General features: G+C 39.2%; 1 protein-coding gene across 3 annotated transcripts in view; it reads left to right on the top strand.

Moving 5' to 3' along the window:
• The first annotated feature begins 10,447 nt into the window (after positions 1-10,447).
• Positions 10,448-24,373, top strand: part of LOC108706610 (microtubule-associated tumor suppressor 1 homolog) — a 72,599-nt gene continuing 58,673 nt past the window's right edge. For all 3 annotated transcript variants that reach the window (XM_018243172.2, XM_041579497.1, XM_018243173.2), the window contains exon 1: positions 10,448-10,758. The gene's annotated coding sequence lies outside the window, so the exon portion shown is untranslated. The remainder of the gene's footprint in view (positions 10,759-24,373) is intronic.

Raw genomic sequence — 24,373 nt, 5'->3', positions numbered from 1 at the left:
AACCTCATTTTCAACTTGATAATTTGTGACAAACCCTAAGCTTAGCTTCTCAACAGCTGCTCAGAGCCCACTGAGCATGTGAATGTCACAGACACTTTCCAAGATGGTGACCCCCTGTGACAAGTTTGAACTCCTGGATCATTGCTGCTATTGACAAGCTGAAACTTTAGGCTGGTGCAATAAGTTCAATATATAAAATATGGTATTTTAAACCATATTCATTTTTAGGGTTTAGTTCTCCTTTAATTCGGCATCTTAAGCTGATCATTAACTGATTGACTAGATGCATGGGTGGCAAGAACAAATGTTTTGTGCAATCAAACTGTGATGCAGTTGTATAAAATAATGATAATTCAAAATGCTAATGGCTAATGACCCCTTTTGGCCTGCGCAGGGGTCATCAACCAAAGCAGAAGTACAAGCCCCTATTTCTAAAACATTTCTTGTAACTGGATCATGTGGATGATGTTTCCTGGACCTATGACATGAGAATGATGCTCGGACTTTATATCAATAGATCAGAGGTCACCCGTGAGCAACATTCAGATGTAAAAAGAGTTGGGGAGCAACACAAGCATGAAAAATGTTCCTGGCTGGTGTAAAATAAGGGCTGTGATTGACTAGGGGTAGCACCTATATGGACTGGCAGCATACAGGAGACTCTGTTTGGCAGTACATCTGGATTTTATGCAACTAAAACTTGCCGCCAAGCCTGGAATTCAAAAATAAGCACCTGCTTTGAGGCCACTGGGAGCAACATCCAAGCAGTTGGGGAGCAACATGTTGCTCACGAGCTACTGGTTGGGGATCACTGCAATAGATAATACGTTATTAGTAACTCAAGTTTATTGGTTTTGGTATTGTTCATGTAAAAGCTAATAAAGCATTTTAACCTGTTTGGTAAGCAACAACCACTGGGTCACCTGACATCTCAATAGCTAGAACTAATGAAATAAAGCACTAGCTGGAAAGGCAATGGAATCACGTGAATGTTCAGTTTCCACATTAGATTATACAGGCACAAATATGCGTGGGGTACAAACTTTGCCAAAAGATACAGTACAGAAAATAGCAAACGCACAACATGCATAACACACAAATCTGTAGCTGCTCAGGCAGAAAGGTAAAGGCAAAGATATGTTACTGACTTATTGTGTGGAATGGCCTTAACTTTATTTTGTTTGTAACATAATTGGGCAAAATCTGAAGAAAACTTACAAGAATGCCTTGGATAAGGATCTGGATTCCATTATCATTGGATGCACTAGATGGTGCTCAGTACTGAGTCTTTATTTCTTGGAAATCTCCATAAATCTGCACTGGAACCAAATATCTGTCTACACTAAGCAACCTGCTTATGTCCCAGTAACTATACTGGAGGTAACAAATGAAAGGAAACACTGTACATTGTTTTTTCTACGTAATCAGATGAAACAGTGCTGACATTCCTCTTGCTTGTACTTTAGGTAACTTGAGAGATATCATAATTAGGCTGGATTGTTAACCAGTTATTTGTCAGCAATCCAATTACAGTAAGAGCAATGTAATGCAGCCCAGGGCACAGGACAGTAGAAGAGGTAAAGATGCAAGCCTTTGTAATATTTGTAATACTACAAGGGTGTGATTTGCATTAATTTTGTTTATTAATAATTCACAGGACTGGATTTTGATATTGTTTGGCTTTTCAGACTTCCTATAAATGAGGCTCTAATACTCCATCTTCAAACATATTAATGGGATACAAGCCCATACACCCACATTAATATGTATATATATATATATAAAAAAAAAAAAAAATATATATATATATATATATATATAGATAGATAGATAGATAGATAGATAGATAGATAGATAGATAGAGATATAAAAACACAAAAGCCATGAATATCCTGTAAATGATAAACGGTGAGTTCTGATGTCATTTTGGTCACATGACTCACTGAAATGTATGTATTATAATAAATAAAGTACCCCCAGTTGGAAAATATGAGGATATTAGAAGTTACCTCGGAATTCCATGACCTGTATAAAGACCCTCCGCCTTTGGCCTTTGGCCTTGTGTTTTTGTATGGTCATGAAACTCCTTGGTAACTTATAATATCCTTATATTTTACAAGAGGGGGTACTTTATTTAATATATATATATATATATATATATATATATATATATATATATATATATATATGCGTCCTGTGGGTATCAGCACTCGATACTTGGATGAGTTTGAGGTGCAGGATCAAATTAATGATACAGGTAATGTAAGGATCAGCACACTCATTTGTAGAAAAGCAAAGTGTATTTTATTTCAACACAGCATTGTGTCCAACGTTTCGGTTCCTCCTGGGAACCTTTATCAACCTTGATAAAGGTTCCCAGGAGGAACCGAAACGTTGGACACAATGCTGTGTTGAAATAAAATACACTTTGCTTTTCTACAAATGAGTGTGCTGATCCTTACATTACCTATATATATATATATATATATATATATATATATATATATATATATATATATATATTTGATTTAAATTGTTCACGTCTAGCATTATAACTTCTTACAGTGCTGGTCAAAGTTTTTTTGGTGGGCCTCTGGTCTAAGGTTTTTGTTTTTGGGTGAGCCCCTGATGTCCCCGTCAGACACTGTGACAAAAGAAAGAGTTCAATGTGAGGATTTATTATCCACCATTTTTGCTGTCACCACCAGGTGGCATACTGTAATAAGTTCATTTCATTAGCAAGCTGCCAAAAACCTTAAAGGGATACTGTAATGGGAAAAAATGTTTGTTTGTTTTTTCAAAATTAGTGCTGCTCCAGCAGAATCTGCACAAATCCATTTCTCAAAAGAGCAAACAGATTTTTTTTTATATTTAATTTTGAAATCTCACATGGGGCTAGACATATTGTCAGTTTCCCAGCTGTCCCCAGTCATGTCACGTGTGCTCTCATAAGCTTCAGTCACTCTTTACTGCTGTACTGCAAGTTGTGATATCACCCCCCCCTCCCTTCACCCCACCCCCAACAGCCCATCAGCAAAAAAATGGGAAGGTAACCAGATAACAGCTCCCTAACACAAGATAACAGCTGCCTGGTAGATCTAAGAACAGCACTCAATAGTAAAATCCAGGTCCCACTGCAACGCATTCAGTTACATTGTTCCATCTTAAAGTGCTGGCTCTTTCTGAAAGCACATGACCAGGCTAAATGACCTGAGATGGCTGCCTAGACACCAAAATTACAACTAAAAAAATACATTTGCCAGTTCAGGAATGACATTTTATATGGTAGAGTGAATTATTTGTAGTGTAAACAGTGTCATTTAGAAATAAAAACGACATCATGACAGTATCCCTTTAAATACTTTTTCAGTGCTAAGAAGATAAAACTTTACTTTGAACACAGGTCAAAAAACAAAACAAGAAAAATACTTTAATGTCAAGCAAAACAGGAGTTCAATATATCTGAGTGGGAGAACTGAACTGTAACTACATTCAGGGAGTAATAGTCTATAGTAGAACCAATACTATTATTTTCTTTTAACACTTGCAATAAAAGGCAGTGGGTTATGGCCTATTATAAGCCTTTTGCTTTATCACCTGGCGCACAAAGAATCTGTATAAGGCTTTATGCGGATCAATTTGCAGAGGTGGGCTCACAAGTAGCTTCCACCAGCGACAGTCTAACCTGAAGGTGAGACAGGAAGATTGCGCTGTGAAAAGAGGCCGGAGAGTCCGGAGAAGTAACAAGGGTGAGAAGGACGAGGTCAAACAGATCCGGGTCAAAGGCAGGCAGCTCAGGTTCGTAATGAAGTCAGGCCGAGGTCAGATGCAGGCAGATCAGGTTCGTAGTTAATCAGGCCTAGGTCGGGTGCAGGCAGAGTTCAAGCGAGTCAGGAATAGCCGGGTCAACAACAGGAAATCAAATATACAAAGCTGGGGTCTCTTGGAAACGAACTAAGATAACCTAGCAATTTGTTTGTATGTCAACCGCGTTGATATAGGCCCATGCGCAGAAACGCAGGGCGACGCAACGCACGAACGTATGCAAGCACGCCAATGATGAGCGCGCGACAAGGCGCACGTACATCAAGGGGCATGCTTGCGCACAAACGCACGGGCGCGTCTTCGCTGGCGACAGCGACCAACTACTTGCCTGCAGGGACGAACAGAACCAGACATCCCTTCCACACAGCGGTGAGTAGCCTTACAATCTGCAGACTCAAGGTAACCCATAATAGGCATCAAAAGCATTTCAAATAACTAGGACTCTTAGTTGAGTTGCAGCAAATCCAAAGGAAATTTAATAAAATCTCAGTGAAAGAACTCCTGGCACCAAATAATTCATATTTATATAAGCACCCTCCATCTATAAGTAGGACCCTGTGAAAAGGAATCCTGTGGTTAACAACAGCAAAACAGAATTAAATCAAACATGGCATGAAAAACATCTGTTATCTCCTGTGTAAAAAACCACCAGGTGTCAGTATTTAAGTATGTTTAAAGGAGAAGGAAAGGCTAAAATTAAGTAAGCTTTATCAGAAAGGTCTATATAAATACACCAGTAAACCCTAAAAGTAATGCTGCTCTGAGTCCTCAAAAGAAACACCTAATTTCTTTCCTTCTATTGAGTACACATGGGCTTCTGTATCAGACTTCCTGTTTTCAGCTTAACCTCCAGGGCTAGGGCTTGAGCATGCTCAGTTTGCTACCCCTCTCCCTTTTACTCTTCCCTCCTCCCCTCCCTGCTGTAATCTGAGCCCAGAGCTATGAGTGAGCAGGGAGAGACTCAGGCAGAAAGTGATGTCACAACAAGCTAATATGGCAGCTGTATCCTAAACAAACAGAGAGAACTTCTAGATCTGTTTACTCACCTATGGTAAAGCATTCTGCAGAATAAATATAGTTTTATAGCTTGCACTAATGTGGCTAACCTATTGGCAATAAACGGCCTCTGTAGCTCTCCTTCTTCTTCAAAATCATGCTTATTCTAGTCATAGCCTATACAATACAGGTATGGGACCTCTTATTCAGAATGCTCAGGACCTGGGGGTTTTCCGGATAACGGATCTTTCCTTAATTTGGATCTTTGTACCTTAAGTCTACTAGAAAATCATGAAAAAAATAAATAAACCCAATAAGCTGGTTTTGCTTTCAATATTACAGAGAAAAGGGAAATTACTTTTCAAAATCTGGATTATTTGGATAAAACGGAGTCTATAGGAGACAACCTTTCCGTAATTTGGAGCTTTCTGGCTAACGGGTTTCTGGATAAGGGATCCCAAACCTGTACTGGGCATCCTCTGTACCCTTGACCAATACAAGAGGAGCAATGGTACGTTGGTTTTCATATAGCCTCGGCACTTCTTATGTCAGGTGAAAAGCACTGTTTTATGGAACAACACTGTTAATATTTAATAATGTCAGGCAGATCAGGCTACATTCTGAACATGATGGCAGGGGAATCTGGAGAACAGCAAAGGGTTTATTTTACTAGTGGATAAATTTCACTGGAGTAAACAGTTTTCTGTAGAGAGATCCTCAACTCCTGGTGAAAAACAGGCTTGTCCATCACCCAGTGAATGAATGAGACAGACAGCAGCATTATTACAGACATTATAAATACAACTTCTGCTTGTTGCAGAGAGAAAGGCAAAACAAGTACAAGGAGACCCCTGGCTATTTCAATACCTGTAGCTCACAGTACCCATGGTTCATAACCAGATTATATCTATTATTATATCTATTATATTATTTATTAACTAATTGGCCAGTTGTACGAAGTGATACTCATAAAAATTCTATATGCATGCTCGTTGATAAAAAAGATATTTTATTGCATCATGTTAAAATATCAAAACAACCCCACATATGCTCCATTTGGGGTTGTTTTGATATTTTAATATGATGCAATAAAAGTATTTTTATGATCAAAGAGCATGCATATAGAATTTGTTTTTGAGAATCATGTTATACCCGTTTGGTCACTAGAGGTTTCTAGCATGCCAACTATATATATGTCTGTAGCCAAGGGGTTTTGTATCAGTTGTACAAAGTAACAGTTCATATCAGTTGTCTCATAGAGAGTATTGTGCAGTATCAGTAGCATCTCTGTTAGGGCAGGTCAGTACAGGGCCTCATTCTACTGAGTTAACAAGGCCCTCACCCCAGGGCCCTCCAATGATCAGCTCAAATGTCACTAGTAAAATGGGGCCCATATGAAAAAATATCCCTTGCACAGTCACCCCCTGATTAGCCCCAGCTACACCCCTGCCTAGGGATTTTTAACCAATACACTAAAATGCTTACTGGAGCAAAGGCTGCTCAACTATCACTCTAACTCCCCCACTCTAACTCCCCCTTACTCCTAGGAAAACTCAAAATATATTCTAGCCCTGCGCTGGTCAGTATTTTTATTTAATCTGTATGTATAATGAATGCCCCTTCTATTGTAGAATACATGTTCATAATAATAATAGTTTTAGCTCATTAGTAGTAGGCATATGATTGCTGCAACCATGCAAATGAATACTAGCCCAAATATAGATGGCGAAGGATTAAATAATTAAATCAGGGATTGCCTGTTTTGCTGACTGGCTTCTCCCCCCCCCCATTGAACTGAAATAGGATGAAGTATTTAATATTTAATGCAGTATATATTATATTTCATTGCATAGTTTTCAGCAGATCAGTTAAGCAGCACAAATGCTATTCAAGAGGGTGCAGTGATCCATTTTGATGTGACGTATATATTGCAAATCAGAAAGACTAATAACAGAACAATAAAGGATATTTAAAAATATATTGAAAAAAGAGTGTTCCTCATTCTTTGACATGTTTAAGGGGGGGGAGGATTGGGATAATATAAAGCTAAGCCCATGTACACCCGATACAGATGTTTCAGTATGGAAAGCAGAGGAACTTCAGTTCCCAGAATCCATCACTTCTTCACAAGGTGACAGTTTCAGCAGAACGTCCTAGGATCACAGATCAACGTTTGACTATACAAAAATTATTTCCATCAAACCTATAGGGTTTTGGCATTTGTGTATGTGAGAGAAACTATGGATCCACTCATATACAGTGTCCCAAATAAAGGAATTAGTATAATTTGACCTCTTGTGTATGAGATTTAGAAAAGGCCCTGGCACAGAGGCCTAAACAGCCAATAAATAGTGATTGTCTACAGTATGACATTTTACTGCCTCTCTGGCATTTGCCAGAACCCACAGATTGCCAGTCTGGGCACCTTTAGGCATAAACAACAATACATTTAAGTATTTTTTATTAGATTCTCATCAGAGTGGCTGGTGGTATGTTACTATGTATCACACACACAAACGAGTTTTGTAACTCAGGTTTTATAAGAGAGAAAATGGGCCAAAGCAATAAACTATAAAATCACTTCCGCATTGTTTCAAGGAAAATGCATTCAGTCTTCAATGGGATTAACTAAAAGCATATTTATAATGGATTATACTAATGCCACACAGAGTGCAAATGCTTAAAACAAAGTGGGACATTTTAACTTGCTATTAACACGGGGGAAAATATAATATACAAGTGTGTTTATTGGTAGAGATATCATTCAGTATTGGATTGCACTACATAGGAAAAGTAATAGTTGTGTATCAGTGCAAACACATAAATGCCAATATCCTTTATTTTTACTTACATTTTTTCACATTTATTGTCAGATGTTCGCATGGCATTAGATCTCATGTACATTGATTGTAGAGAAGCCTTCTACAGCCACAGGGACAGTATATTGACTCCTTCAATTGGGAGGCTGAAATATTGAAGTTTATTTTCAATGAACTCCTGGAATTAACCAGCCACACATTTAGCATTAATCAAATGTATATTCATCCAGCCTATTAGGAGAAATAGATGGCCATTCCTAGCACTTTCCAAAGGCACATTCACTTGTGTTACACATCTTGATGTTACAAAGTTTTAGATGCCCAACTTAGGGGTAAATTTATCATAGAGTGAAGTTCCGCCACTAGAGTGAAATTCCGCAGCTCTCCATTCATTTCTATGGGATTTTGAAAGGCGTATTTATCAATGGGCGAAAGTGAAATTTCACCCTTTCATAAATACGCCTTTAAAAACCCCATAGAAATGAATGGGAAGTGGCAGGATTTCACTCTAGTGGCGGAACTTCACTATTAACTTCACTCTTTGATAAATATACCCCCTAGGTGAGTCAATGGTCAGAGACCAATTATCATAAAAAAGGTACATAATTGGTCTTCATTATTTATTTATTTATTTTTATAGTTTTTGCATTTTGCCCTTTTTTCTGACTCTTTCCACCATTCAAATCAGGGTCACCAATCCTATCTAAAAACAAATGCTCTCTAAGGCTACAAATGTCTCATAAATCTAAATAGTTTTCCTTCTGTTCAGGCCCTTTCCTATTCCTATTCCAGTCTCATATTCAAATCAGTGCATGGTTGCTAGGGTAATTTGGACCCTAGCAACCTGAAACTGCAAACTGGAGAGCTGCTGAATAAAATCTAAATAACCCAAAAAACACAAATAATGAAAAATGAAAACCAATTGCAAATTGTCTCAAAATATCACTCTCTACATCACACTAATGGGCAGATTTATCAAAGGTCCAATTTATGTGAATTTTTTTTATTTATTTACTAATAAATTTGAATATACTCACAACTCGTATGGGAGGGTAAAAAATTGAACGTCTAATATTTGATCGAATAGTCCCGACCCAAAAATTCTAATCGAATTCAAATCGAGTTTTCCCTCGAATGTCAAAATATGTTGTTAATCACATGCGGCGATTTGTTTTCCGAAGTCGCCCGAAGTTGGAAACTTCGGGGCGGCTTCGGAAAACGAATTGCTGTGTGCGATTAGCGCCAGCGATTTTTTATTTTAGCCGGCGCAGAGTGAGGGAAGGCGTTTGGGGAGATTGGTCGCCGCAAGACGAGGTGATTAGTCGCCAGGCAACCAAATCTCCCCAAAACACCCAGTGTGAACTTACTCTTAAGGTATGTGGATACAAATGATGGAAAACCCCCTTATCCAAATAAATCTCAAGTTGCAAGCCTTCCAGATAACAGATCCCATACCTGTACCTATATATGATATCAGAGCAATATATTTGGCTCTGTAGCTCTAATAAGTATCATTCCACTGATACTCCCAGGCCAGTAAACAGAGCCTCCCTCAAAGCCGGGCTGAATTAGTGGAAATCCAGCTCTCAGGTGGATTACAAGGACTCAGTGGGAGCTCTTCTTTCAAAGATGAAAAAGGGAAATCCCTTCCAAGTGGCATGACAGGCTAGCAAACGGCAGATACCAATATTATGTTCTCTAAATAAAGCCTTTGTTGTACGACAAGGTAAATAGACGTCTTGGGTCGACTGGTTTGGGTAGATAAATGCTGGCTTTAGCACAGTGGAAAATTGCAAAAGAAGTTTACACAACATATGCACTGTTTATTACTAGGGATGCACCGAATCCAGGATTCGGTTCGGGATTCGGCCAGGATTCGGCCTTTTTCAGCAGAATTCGGATTCGGCCGAATCCTTCTGCCTGGCCGAACCGAATCCTAATTTGTATATGCAAATTAGAGGTGGGGAGGGAAATTGCGTGAATTTTTGTCACAAAACAAGGAAGTAAAAAAAATTCCCCTTCCCGCCCCTAATTTATGCAAATAAGGAGTTTGGATTCGGTTCGGGATTCAGCTAAATCTTTCACTAAGGATTCGGGGGTTCGGCCGAATCCAAAATAGTGGATTCGGTGCATCCCTATTTATTACTGTAATATATACTGTATATAGTATATGTATATAGTATATATTATATATATAAAGATCTAGAAGCCAGCTGGTTAAATGGTAACGGTTGACTGGGGGAAACAAGCCCAATATTGTAACGGTAGAAAAGGAAAAAGCTTGCACTCACAGGTCTTATGAAGAAATAGAGGTGTTTATTGGGTCAAAAAAGAACAACTACCGTTTCGGCAAGCACTCTAGCCTTTCTCAAAGTTTTTCCAAAAAAACTTTGATTTTTCAAAGTCCACCAATTGACTCCAAATGGGTTCTAGGAGGTCCCCCCATAGGCTAAAACAGCAATTCAGCAGGTTTTAGATGGCGAATGGTCAGTCGAATTTTTAGAGAGACAGTACATGATCAATTTCGGTATTAGCATTTTTTCAAATTCAATCGAATTTGCACTATTCCCTGCTCGACACAAAAAAATTGCTCGAAATTCGAATTTTTTTCATTTGCCCCTAAAACACTTTGAATACTGGATATAAATACAACCAGTGGCATCTAAGTGATGCAATAGCCTCACCCTGGAGTCATAACGGCACCACGTCATTGTGCCCACCTCTGATGTCATCATGCCTGTTCTTACATCACTGCCCCACCCCCAATGCTATCTGCCCCGCCCCCGTGTTCGGATTTAGCCTTTCCACAAAGGTGGAAACTCTAATGGCAGCAGCAGAGCAGTGCAGTAGAACTTGCGTCAGTGAGGGCTGAGAGGGATGAGGCATGTCCCACACTGGAGGTGAGCAGTAAAGGAAGGAACGAGCACTGAAGTGAGTGAGGGGCTTCAGGGCGCCGAGTGTGAGCAGGGGGCGCCAGTGAGCTCGGGAGAGAAATGATATAAGGGACCTGCCCAGACAGGCGGTCTACGCAGGAGGAGAGCGGATCGGCAGGAAGCTGAGCTCAGCACGATACAAGTGCACGTGCCCTACGGCTGCGGGGAACACCAGGATCAGGCAGGTGCAATGCGCGGAGCTTCCACTGCTATTTCCTGACCTTGTCAGTGTAACCCCTTCCCTGCCAGCCCCCCCACTACCTGCATTGCAGCTACTCTATCCCATATATATATATATATATATATATATATATATATATATATATATATATATATATATATATATATATATATATATATATACACATATACACACTGCCAATTCCTTCATCCAGCCTCACATACCAGCCCATGACTCTATAGGAGAGGCAACATTGCACTCTTGCGCCTTACTGAGCCAATGACATTAGTCCTTTAGCATTCATTCTAAAGACTCTTTATCTTTGTAGCCTACAATTCCCAGAATCCCCTTCCATCCCTCCCCAATAATAGTTGTTAATGATAAAACAGCTGTAGAAGTGCAAGTTGTACATCCCCTAGTTAATGTGTGTAAGAGCTTACATTCTCCTCTGCCAGACATTCATTTTCCTTCAATTAGATGCCCACTGTACCTTGTTTATACTCTGAGGCACAGCAATGACTTATTGGTTGTAATAAAGAAAGGGGGTGGTTTAAACCAACGTTAGAACTTCGAGGTAAATAGATTCTAGAGTTGGAATGAATCCAGTGATTCAATTACAGACTTTATTTAGGGCAGCCAAGGCGGCACATTAATTGTGTTTTAATTATGAGCCCCTGTGACCCTCATTGGCATGTCATACGGCGCTGCTTGTATATGTGTGTGTGTATATATATATATATATATATATATATATATATATATATATATATATATATATATATATATATATATATATATATATTATATGCCAGTTGACTTCCCCTGGTGTAATGTATATTGGTTTGCTTTACATTAGTATCCCTTTCCCCCCTCTATTTTGTCTTTGTCCTGCGTGAATGTGCTCCCCCACCCCACCCGACTGGTATGTTCCAACATGCTTTAATTCTTGTACCTCCTCTGCTCCCTTCCCTCTCATCCCTGCCCCAGCCTGTGCTATTGTGATGCAGACAATGACAAGCCCAGGCTGTTCCTCTCACTTGCAGGGGGTGTAGTTGTCCTTTGCCAGTGGAGCACATAGTGGTAAGTTCTGTTGCGGCACTTTCACTTGGACTGCAATCCCTTTCATTTCACTGCTGCAGGGCTGTAGGCAACCTACATAAATAGTATAGTAGACTTCATTCGACAGCAGTGTTTCTTTATATTGCAGTTTACTTAATTGCTTGTATTGGCTATGGTGCACGGTCACTGTGGGACTGCACATATGCTGCATATTCATGTCTCCTGCAGACGTTCACAGTGTTTCTACTGCCCCACTAACCAGGATTAACCTGCAGATTTGTTAACATTGTCTTATGGAGTAGTAATAACGTTACTGTAACATTCTCTTTTCTAACCAGTAATTCCTACTATAATTGCTGAAGATCGAAATATTGCACTCCTTGGGGGGGCATTGTTAATTGTACACTTGTTCAATCCAATTGTGATATGTCCGTAGTGTAAATGAGAGGGATGATGTCCAGGGGCTTTATTTCACTGTAGACAGTGCATTGCCCCTGTAATTATATGAGATACTGTTTCACCACCTATTTCAAGTGGTGGGGTTGGGGGGAATTAACGCTGATAGCAATTGCCTCCAACTTGCTGTTCTATATCTACTATCCCTAGGGTTGCCGGTATTTTACCAGCCTGGCCTGTAAAAATGATGGCTGATCCCAATGGTATTAATAGGGAAAAAAAGATAAATATATAGGAAGTCCGGTATTTTTTTCCAGAAAAGTTGGCAACCCTAACTATCCCCCACCCACTCCACCTTCAGGTGCTGCTTTGCAGAGCCAACTATTAGCAGAGCTATGGGCATGGACTCCAGTTTGGACCCTGTTTAAGACAGATCTGCTGAGAATGTTGCGTTTTTTTTGGCTAGTAGTGTATAGTAAAGGATTGGCACAGTGAGGCTGTATAACTGAGAAACCATTCTTTATTATACTGGCACAGTATAACTGAAAAGCATGTGTAAATGAGAAATATTAAATTCCACGGTACAGTATGTACAGTATGAGACATCGGGCATAATTTGGTAGTTTATTAGTGCTCTGAACTGAATTTTGAGGTTCTAGTACTACACTGTATAGCAGAGAAGTGTTGGATTCTTTTGGATATCCGTATGCCTTTTCTCCTGAGGTTCGGGGCCGCTGATGGAAATGCTGGTAATTGCTGCCCCAGATGTTATGCTTAACCCTTCATGTCAGAGGGACCACGTTAAATGTATAAATCAGCCGCTGATCGTTTTTTCTTTTTGTGCAACATAGTGATTGAGTAGGAGATCAACTTTGTAGCTATAACCCTGCAACAAATATTTGCTTAATAATTATTTATTAGATTGCAAACTCTGTGGGACAGCAGCACCCTTCCTCTTGGGTTAATCTTGCATATAATATGTTTTTGTGTTCTGTTATGGATTTTTTTTTGATGGACAGCGCTTCACACATATAGCACTAAATAAATATATACATAAATCCTTTACATGACAGCAACATATTTACATATCTGTGCTGTACAGAGATCATTCATTGTTCACATCAATCCGTGCTGCAGTAAAGTTTATATACTCTAAGCTCCACATAACACTCAAGTCAGGTTTATCAGGAGCTAATGAACCTGGCTGCATGTTTTTGGTGTGGGGGGGGTGGCATGTAGATAAGCAAAGAACATACCAACTCATTGCTGGTAATGCCCAGGTCTGAATTAAACTTTGGACCCCAGCAGTGCTGACCACTGATTTGCCATGCCCAGTTTCCTTTATCTTTCCATTCCTGGGCTATCATCCAAAAACCGCATTCCTTGTAGCCTGGGCTACCCTTCTGTAGGCAGTTTCCGTTTTAGCTATGAGCTTTGCTGTAGTGTCCTGAAGGTGTATTACTGTGAGCTTGGGCTAGCGTCCTGCAGGCAAAGCAAACGGTTAATATGTAGATTTCATTAGTAGTACTACTCTAGGAGCAAGATGCATGCAGTGCATAATCAATATCCCCATTAATAATTTATCAGTAGAAGAGCTTTTAGCAAGGGCATTGTTATCTATTTTTCTTTTAGTTTGCAGCTGTGTCATGCCCAAACAGATCACTTAGCCCCCAGGTCAGAGCAGCACACAGAATTGTGCAAATTACTTAGGACCAGAGTTAAGGCAGCCTAGGCAGTGCAGAAATAATGTGGACTAAGTTTGTTAGGCCCGTTTGCTGCTTAACAGCTGTCAAACTACAACTCCCAAATCATTTTGCTGTGGTTGCTTGGATTTATTGACCTGATTGTAACCTGATTGGTCATTTCATCATAGGCTGTTAACGTTATTAGAGGTGCAAATAGATTCTTAAAGGAGAACTAAACCTTATAAATGAATATGGCTAAAAATGCTAGACTTTATACACTGAATTTATTGCACCAGCCGAAAGTTTTAGCTTCTCAATAGCAGCAATGATCCAGGACTGTCACAGGGGGTCACCATCTTGAAAAGTGTCTTGACACTCACATGCTCAGTGGGCTCTGAGCAGCTGTTGAGAAGCTAACGTTACGGGTTGAAGAAATTATCCAGCAGAAAATGAGGTTGGCCTGTAATATAAGCTGATGCTACAATGTTTATTATTACATTATGTTGCTTGTTGTACTGGTTTCTGTGCTGCCATGTAGTAATTATCTGTATTAATTACTAATCAGCCTTATATTGTGACATTTCTATTCTATGTGTACTGTATATTGTGAGTGGGTCCCTAAGCACAGTAAGTGACGGCAGCACAGAGCATGTGCAGTGAATCAGCAGAAATGAAGATGGGGAGCTACTGGGGCATTTTTGGAGACACAGATCTTTACTGCTAAAGGGTTGTGGTTCCCTTGGGCTGGTGCAGAAGCCCAAAACATAATGTGCAAAATTGCTATCCTACTTAATTAGTTAAGCTTTAGTTCTCCCTTAAAGTGATTAGAGGTGCAAACTTAAACATCTAACCCAAGCCGTCACTGTTTTTCACAATTTTTGGTATGATGGTAGACTGTTATAGATATTCTAAAGCAATTTGCAGGTGGGATGTTTTATCTTTTATTGTGGTTCCTATTTAACGGTTTTTGTTTTGTGCTATTTAAACCATTACTTAGTTGCTTGTGTCTCATCATAGCGACCTGAAAGTGGTTGGGATAATAGGATGGAAGGTGAGTAGGAGAGGGTCTGAACAGAAAGACAAGCAACAACATTTAAGCATAAAAATACAGCCTGAAATGTTTTCTGGTTACTGGGTGGCAGGAAAACCCCAGCATTAGTTGTCAGATTACTGAGGCAAATAATTCAAACCGCAATAGACAAACCATGTAATGTGTCACAATGTCCCTGTTTACATTGTAATAAAGGCAGTATGATTATGCAGGGCTGGATTTACTTAGTGGGCACCCCCTAGGCCCACTGCAGTTCATCGCCCCTGTCCCATCCCCTTTATTCGTTAGCAAATTTTCATTATCTGGACTGAAGCAATGGGGATACGTGCATGGGAATTTAAAAAACGATTGTATCTCCAGCGCAATCCCCAGTGTTTTTGAACCAATGTGAGTGTGGTTGGGCAGCATGCCACTCCCCTAAAAGCCTGCCGCACTAGGCCCGGGCCTAGGTGGCCTTTCCACAAATCTGGGCCTGTGAATATGAACCTTCCCTTTAATTCTCCATTGCAGCCTGCAGTGATAATATAGCATAGCTGCACAGTAACTAGTAGGAATGAATGTGCAACAGAAAATACTTGTCGGTTTGAACACTAAATAACATTTAATTCAAATTAATATATAATCTCACAATTTGCAAAGTATATATTTTCTGGACCAAGAAACCATTTGTCCGGCATTTAAAGGAATGGGTCACCTTTACATTAACTTTTAGTATTTTATAGTGTCCTATCTTAGTAACTTTTCAATTGGTCTCCATTTGTTATAGTTTAATTATTTGACGTCCAGCTTTCAAATGGGGGTAACTGACCCCAGCAGACAAAAAACTGTGAGGCTACAGTTTTATTGTTATTAATTTTTCTTATCTTCCTATTTAGACCCTCTCCTATTCATACTCCAGTCTCTTATGCAAACCAAATGCCTGATTGCTAAGGTAAATTAGACCCTAGTAACTGGTTAGTTGCTAAAATACCAAACTGGGCAGTTTTTGCTGAACAAATCTCGAAATAACCGAAAAACCACAAAAGAATAAAAAATGAAGACCAATTGCATATTGTCTCAGAATATCAATTTCTGCATAGTAATAAAAGTGATCTATCCCTTTAAGCTTCTGCTGGCATTACTGCAGTCTGTGTCCCACTTCTATTTAGTGTGTGTAAATTGATATTGTAATGTTGATAAAGATATTTAGGCTGTTGGTGCAGATTCCCCCTGCCAGCAGCAATGCATAAATCTATAATAAATTGTGCAGAAACTATAAACAGGCTTAGTGCACAGGGTATACCTTAAGTAGCTGTGCAGTGCTATTCCGGGAGTAATTTGAGTGGTTATCTAGTAAATCCTGTGCATTAAAAAAACAGGGAAGGCTCTTGTTGGTTACAATATGCAATACACTAACCCGTGTAACACTTTACTAGAGCTCATGCTGGGGGATTGCCTAAAAGGCTTCTGCATACATTCTGTATGTGTAATCTTTCAGCCCCCAGCCTTACTACTAGACATGAACTGAGCTGACAGCTGAAGAATCTACTTAAATGAAATACCTTGCACTCCACAGATTAGGTAGCCTGTCAAGCAGCCGGAATAAAGTTGTGTGCTTTTTTTATTGTGTTTCTGAAAATGTCAGTAATGCGGATTAAAACCATGGTGCCGCCTTTGACCCACCTCCCCTTGTATAGAGAGAAGCCTACATTCCTGTATCACAGTGCAAGGCTAAGTGGCACCAGTAGAAAGAAGCATGATACCACTCTTGCTTTGCTCCATTGTACAGTGCTATTTAGTGTTACTTTTTGTATTTAATCAATGTTCTGTCCAAACATGATTTGGTGTTTGACACATGTAAGCGCTTTAAAGGAACAGTTCATTGTAAAAATAAAAGCTGGATAAATAGATAGCCTGTGCAAAATAAAAAATGTTTCTAATATAGTTAGTTAGGCAAAAATCTAATGTATAAAGGCTGGAGTGACTGGATGTCTAATATAATAGTCAGAACACTACTTCCTGCTTTTCAGCTCTATAACTCTGAGTTAGTCAGCGACTTGAAGGAGGGCCACATGGGACATAACTGTTCGGTGAGTTTGCAATTGATCCTCGGCATTCAGCTCAGATTTAAAAGCAGCAGTTATGGCCCATGTGCCCCCCCCTCAAGTCACTGATTGGTTACTGCTGTCAGTGGAAACCAAGAGAGCTGGAAAGCAGGAAGTAGTGTTCTGGCTATTATGTCACACATCCAGTCACTGCAGCCTTTATACAGTACATTACATTTTTGCCCAACAAACTATATTGGAAAATGTTTTATTTTGCACAGCCAAACTATTTACCCAGTTTTTATTTTTATACTGAACAATTCCTTTAAAGTGATAAGATTATCATGTATTGTTTCCCTGCACTGGTAAAAATGGTGTGTTTGCTTCAAAAACACTACTGTAATTTATATAAACAAGCTGCTGTGTAGCCATGTGGGGCAGCCATTGAAGAAGAAAAGGCACAGGTTTACATAGGAGATGGAGAATGAGCCCTGTAGAATACAATGTGACCCTACAGAAATTTTCTGTTAATATGCAACCAGTGCTTTCTCATTTTTTCAGACTAAATGGCTACACGGCAGCTTGTTTATGTAAACTATATTAGTGTTTCTGAAGCAGTGTTGAGTAACGAAACAATATAACTGAATTGCTTTTACAAAAATCTAAATCTTTGGTGTTACTGTCAACAAATGACTTCAAAGGTATGGCACTGACATTAGGGCTGGGACACACTGGGCGATTTGGGGAGATTTAGTCGCCTGGCGACTAATCGCCGCGACTTTTCTCCCCGAATGCCTCCCCTCGCTCTGCGCCTGGCTAAAATGAAAAATCGCCTGCGCTAATCACACGCGGCGATTCGTTTTCCGAAATCGCCCGAAGTTGCCTCACGAGGAAACTTCGGGCAACTTCGGAAAACGAATCGCCGCGTGTGATTAGCGCAGTCGATTTTTCATTTTAGCCAGGCGCAGAGCGAGGGGAAGCATTCGGGGAAGATAGGTCGTGGAAAGTCGCGGCGATTAGTCGCCAGGCGACTAAATCTCCCCAAATCGCCCAGTGTGTCCCAGCCCTTATATTGTGAGCTTGGGAATCCTAGGCCAAAGATGGTGGTGGAACCTTTCTTTCTGCAGCAGTTGTGGTTCTGTAATTGGATATAGGGACAGGCAGTGACTACCCTGGAAACCAATAGAAGGCACTGGGTTGTTTTCTTCTGTAGTGAAACTATGAGAATATTTCTTGCTTCAGTAGTTTGTAAACAGATTCAGGAATTTATTTTACACCCAGAGCCAAGAGACCACCCACAGTGAGCAGCTAAGCCTTATGTTGTGTGAGTATGCAGAACAACTCTGTTTTTTATATATATATATATATATATATATATATATATATATATATATATATATATATATATATATATATATATATATATATATATATATATATATATATATATATATATATATATATATATACATACTGTATATATACAGTGGGGAATGAAAACACTCACAGCAGCTGTTAAACTGATTGTTTAGGTCTGACACACCTTTGCAGAATACCAAAAAAAGGCTATTCAACCTAAATAACCCTGTGGCTGATGTGGATGTAATTATGGGATATTATGCTTAGATGTTCTTTAGTACACAGATGCTTGTCTTCTCTGAAATGTCTTTGGAGCCCAACTTTACAGGTGGCTTTTTAAATAACTTTATTTAAAACTTTTAACAAGTTAAGTGATGTCATCAGAAGAGAAAAAAAAATAGCCAATAATGGCTGGTTACATAGTGTGTCACAAGAAATGAATCTATGGATCATATTTGGATTGTGGGAGGCATTACAGTATGAGTACAGTAAAAAAAAAAGCTTTAGAGCAACTCTTGACATGGGCAGGGCCAAATACCTGCCCCACTTTCCCAACTAGAAATAATTACCACTTGTCTGATTGGATTTCCATTGTTGTAATCCAACTGATTGGCCCTAGGACAAAACGATTGGATTGAATTGCTTATACTAGTTTAGTACGATCTCTACTGATAGCTCTATTTGTTTGCAAAGGTGTTGGCCCTTGACCTGGAGCCACATTTACACTGTTTACAATGGCTACTGATGCCATCCATGTTTTTCATCATTGTTTACATTGGGGGTGTTCTTGGACCCAAAAACCCCAGGTCCCGAGAATTCTTGATAACAGGTCCCATACCTGTAAAGGTAATAAGAAACCTCTCTGGAAAATAATCCATACTCACCAGATTTAAGATTTCTATGGGCCAAATTAATTTAATCTTCACAACCTTGGATGAAACTAAGATAGGAACACCATATAGTGAAGTATAGTATTGTGGCCATTGGAGTAGATATGACTTTTGCTATATTTATTCAGGAGTCAGAAACAACAGTGCTGACTGTAACGTAAATTTGATCTTTGCAAGTCTCCATAAATCTATAGATATTTGGTATTGATGGGTGAGGGCGACATGGGACTCGTGGGATCGGTTAAAAAATGAGAACAAAATCTGATATTTCTCTATTAAAAAAGGTTGTTTTTGGGTATTGGGTCATTTATGTTCTTACAGAGATGCATGTAAGGAAAACTAAACCCCCCCATACCAAAAGCCCCTCTAAACTTGCTGCCATTGCCCCCCCTCCCCTCGCCCTTCTTTCTCCCTACCCATACTGTGAATTAGTCAAAAGACTACCCCTTAAAAAAACCAAAAACTGGACCCTAAATGAAGAGCAGCACAGCTCCCGGGTAACATCTTCCGTTGCTTTGTATTATTTCGGGGCTCATTCCTGACTTGGCCCAATTGCACATGCTCCAACAGGCTGTGTCTGCGTTGAGCCCCCAAAGAATATGAAGCAGCAAAGATGCTGCCCGGGAGCTTCGCTGCTCTGAATTTTAGTTTTGAAGGGGTTGTTGGGGGGAGGGAGGGGTGAGTGGGGCAACAGCAGGCAATTAATGGGGGCTTTTTTGGTACTGGGAGTTTAGAGAAAACAAACTTTAAAGGAGAACTAAAGTGTGAAAATGCAGACTGCTCAGAAATTTGCTGGTAAAGGCAAATAGTATGAAAATGGGCTGGTAGCGAGTTTAAAATCTGGGTCTAAAGAATAACATATGACTGAAAGATAATATTGCTCATAGCTGTCACTAGACAAAACAATGCAAAGCAACAGTAGGGATTTTGTAAGGAACAGTTTTCATATAAATTCTGTTATTCTGAGACTGCATGCCATAACCTGTCTGCAAACCAGCCCATGCATTCTGCTAACCACACTAAAGTCTCAAGGCACCCACAACATGCCACCAAGAAACTGAAAGGCATTTATTCTGAAGCAGCAGGAAGAAGTTATGTGATGGCTCACTTCCAGATGGGGAAGACTGACTGAATTGTTTGCTTCTGGTAATGTACCTAGGTGTTGATGCATGTTGTTTTAAATGCACTCTGAAATCAGGCTGATTCAGTTTTGGTAATTTACAGGCTGCACTGGCTGAATTCTCCCTTGTGCCATGGGCCTAAGGATAAAAATACGTAGTTCATCCAATGGGCATTCCTTTGGATTTCTTGGCCACAAAGGTTACCTGCTCATATGCTTAGTACAGGTAAGGGACCTGTTATCCAGAATGCTTGACATCTGGGGTTTTCCAGATAATGGATATTTCTGTAATTTGGATTTTCATACCTTAAATTTACTAGTAAATCATTTAAACATTAAATAAACCCAATATGATTGGATTGATTGCAATAAGGATTAGTTATATCTTAGTTTGGATCAAGTGCAAGGTATTGATTACTCAGCAAGTCCAGTTGTTTTTAGATTGACCTATACTAGATATGTGTTGTTTTATTATTACTGAGAAAAAGGAAACCATTTTTAAAAATTTGGATTATTTGGATAAAATGGAGTCTGTGGAAGATGGCCTTTCTGAATAAAGGGTTTCCGGATAATGAATCCTATACCTGTAACAGAGTTCTGAGCTGGGATTGTTGCTTTTCTTTTGTCATTTTAGTCTTTATGAAGTCATGTCTAAAATAGTGTTCTTATGGCTTTATGCAGGTTGTTATCTAACCTATCACCCCACAGCCAAAACAGACTGCTAATATACAAGAGGCCATACGTAGTATGTTCTTTCAATAGCTATTGAAATCCCAAGCCTGGTTCATCAATTTGTGTTTTTGACATACTTGCATGACTTTTTTTTGCCTCCAGTCTTTTTCCAAACTTACCTCCGCATGCCTTCATTTTCTGCTGTTGCCCTGTACCTTATGAATGTATTGCAAGGTGAGAGACCAATAATAATACAGATGTCGATATTTATGCTATCCCGTATCTGTCATACAGATTATCTCTGTTTGTTCTTGAGTTTTCTAATTTCTAAGTTTTTTTCTAAATAGCACCTTTTTTGCCATGTTTTTTTTAATGTATCTTCTGAAAAAAATGTACTTTTACCTGTTAAAGGGACCTTTTTTTTTTAGTGACCTGAAAAACCTGTTTTTAAGCCATTTCCCTGGTGTGTACATCATTTTTCTGTTCATTCAGATTTTTCAATTATAATTTTAAACTGCACTAATCCAGTTCAGGAGGTGACACATGTAAAATCTCAGTTGTTTATTAACCAAGGTCCTTGAAAAAGGATTCCGTGGAAAAAGTTGTTTGTTAATATAGCCAAACGCCATATTGACATAGTAAAATGCTATAAAAAGAACATTGTCACAAAAGACTGATGTTGCTGCTGGGTGCAGCCAGTAGTTGAATTACCGTAGTATCCCTTGGGCTCTTGGTCAAATTTTGCATCTGGGTACCCCCTTGTACAGCCCATGATGGTGGCATGATCAGGTTGAGGTGGTTCCCCGTTTTGTGATCCCACTTTTGCAACCTCTTGCTTTTTATGCTGAAATTTGAAGGCAAATTTGAGGGCAAATCTGCAGCCAATTAAAAATCAGTCCTAATTCTAGGTGGCAATGTACATTCACACTGGCATTGCCAGCTAGCTCTGGGCCTGATGCATATTTTTTGATCCTTTTTGTGCAGAAATCTTCATTTTTTTTTGAATGAATTGTAAAGTCTATAGGGTAGAACTGTCTGCACTGTAAGGATATTGGAAACTATATATGACTGCATGTAGCACAACCCATACGAGGCAATTGCTTATAGTCCTGGTGGAGAGATGTGGATACTGCGTTAATGCCTGTGACCTAGCCAGATGCAGAATACAGCTCATGGATCTTCCTTTCAATGTCTGGCACATCTGCTACATTCTTGGCTTTACCACCCTAGCAGTAATTATTCCTCTTGTACTGGATGAATACTGTAAATGAACAAATTGAATGAATGTAAGGACAACGTGGCATGACGTAGGCAGGGGAAGGAATCAATGTTGAAGTATTCATTAAAAAAACTCAATACAACGTACGTATAAACCGCTACCAAATCAATTAAAGCTCTTCACACAATGCTTGCCCTTATTACATTTTTTTTTACTGTTGGGAAAACCAGTCTATACAAGCAGCACTTCCTTAGTGGACCTTGTTCTCTCTGTCGGTATCATGATTTCATTATTCATATCCTTGGGTAACGCATACTATTTAGACGAGTGCAGAGAAATTCTTTTGATTATTGATCATAATGGCTTAGGCTCACATTGGTTAGACTGTGTTCAAGTCAGCATGCCATACCATAGGTGCTGCAAGCCTAGAATGTATTATAAAACCATCATTTTATTAAAAAATTAATTGTATAAGGTGCTGAGAGCACTTGTGTAGGGCTTTATCATGTGCCAGCATATTCTTGTAAAATTGTACAGTTAATGATTTATGAGTACTGGAAGCTTCGTGTTGCACAAATAATCAAGCATTCTATGGCATAACTGATATTAATAGCAATATTATTTTATACTATTATCTGGATTCATTATCTGAATAATGCAGGAATGTAGTTGGAAAAGTGCTGTGTAAATGACTAACCGAGTGGGGGGGGGGATTCCCTTTTTCTCTGTAGTAATTAAACAGTACCTTGTACTTGATCCAAACTAAGATATAATTAATCCTTATTGGAAGCAAACCAAACCTATTGGGTATATTTCATGTTTATATGATTTTTTTTAGTAGACTTAAGGTATGAACAGCCAAATTACAGAAAGATTGGTTATCCGAAAAACCTCCTGTCCCGAGTATTCTGGATAACTGGTTTTATACCAGTGTAGCCAAGCCATTGCTACATAGCTAAGTTGCTGGAGGAATGCTACTGGTTATAGTTATACAGGTATGGGACTTGTTATCCAGAATGCTCCAGACCTGCAGAGGATATTTAGCTGGATATTGCTTTGTTCTATATGGGCTTGCTGTATCTGGGGTGATGTGTTACTGAACATCAACAGAAGGGAATCTTTGCTCAGAACCCCAGTGATCATACAGTACCTTGGCATACTAAGAACATGTTGATCAGCCCAATAAGCACATGAACTGCACTGAGCACTGGCAGAAATTAATTTTATATTAGTTGCCTTCTATCAGGATATGGAACTTTTCACAGTACAACTGTCAAACAGGCAAAAGCGTTAGGGTATATATAGAAATATAAGGAAAGTAAACAATAAAATGCTTTAATTTGACTGCAGACGAACATTCTTTGTTGAGACAAGAAAGTCTCAAGCTTCATTGCTGTAGACCAAGTTATTTATAGTTTCGATCTTCTGTCCTCCATAGCACTTGACATATGTCATCCCTGTTTTTGTTTGTTAATGTTCTTATTAATTGATTTATGAACTCATTCATTCATTTTTATTTAGCATTTATTTAGAGAAGCCCAGCAGATTACTTTGGAATCTCTGTGAGAATTACCCCATGTGGGAACAGAGGAGACATCTTCTCTTCCCTGTAACTAAAGAGAGTAAAAAGATCATTTTTAAAAATTTGTATTATTTGATTATAATGGAGTCTATGGAGAGCTTTCCGTAATTCGGATCTTTCTGGATAATGGGTTTCCAGGTAATGGATCCTATACCTGTAGTAATTGTCGCAGGAAAAAACATTATCATTTACTGTAAGATTACTGGGTTGCTTTCATAGATAGTAGAAGGAGAAAGAATTTATGGCCAAATGTGGACTGTGTTTTAGGACAGGTATTCTCCTATGATATGCTGCATTATTCTGCAGTCAATATTGGGCAGTAATCTGCTCAAGTTATAACCATTTTGGCCTCCGTGGTTTTCTAAAATGAGTTCTGAGATCATTGTGCTCTGAGTGCCATTGCATCTAAAGATTTCCCAGGAACCTCCTTTCAGTGGGGACTCGGGGGTCCATAGCATCTTACAGCAGCCTGCCTGGCATTTGCCAGAACCCACAAATTGCCATTCTGTGCCTCCTTGGTGCTGTTGGCAATTCCTGACTTTACTCTTTTTAGTAGGGGTAT

Source organism: Xenopus laevis, chromosome 1S (genome assembly GCF_017654675.1).
Source record: "Xenopus laevis strain J_2021 chromosome 1S, Xenopus_laevis_v10.1, whole genome shotgun sequence".
Classification (NCBI taxonomy): domain Eukaryota; kingdom Metazoa; phylum Chordata; class Amphibia; order Anura; family Pipidae; genus Xenopus; species Xenopus laevis.
The sequence above is the reverse complement of the archived record's forward strand: the minus strand, read 5'-3'. Positions and strand labels throughout refer to the sequence as shown.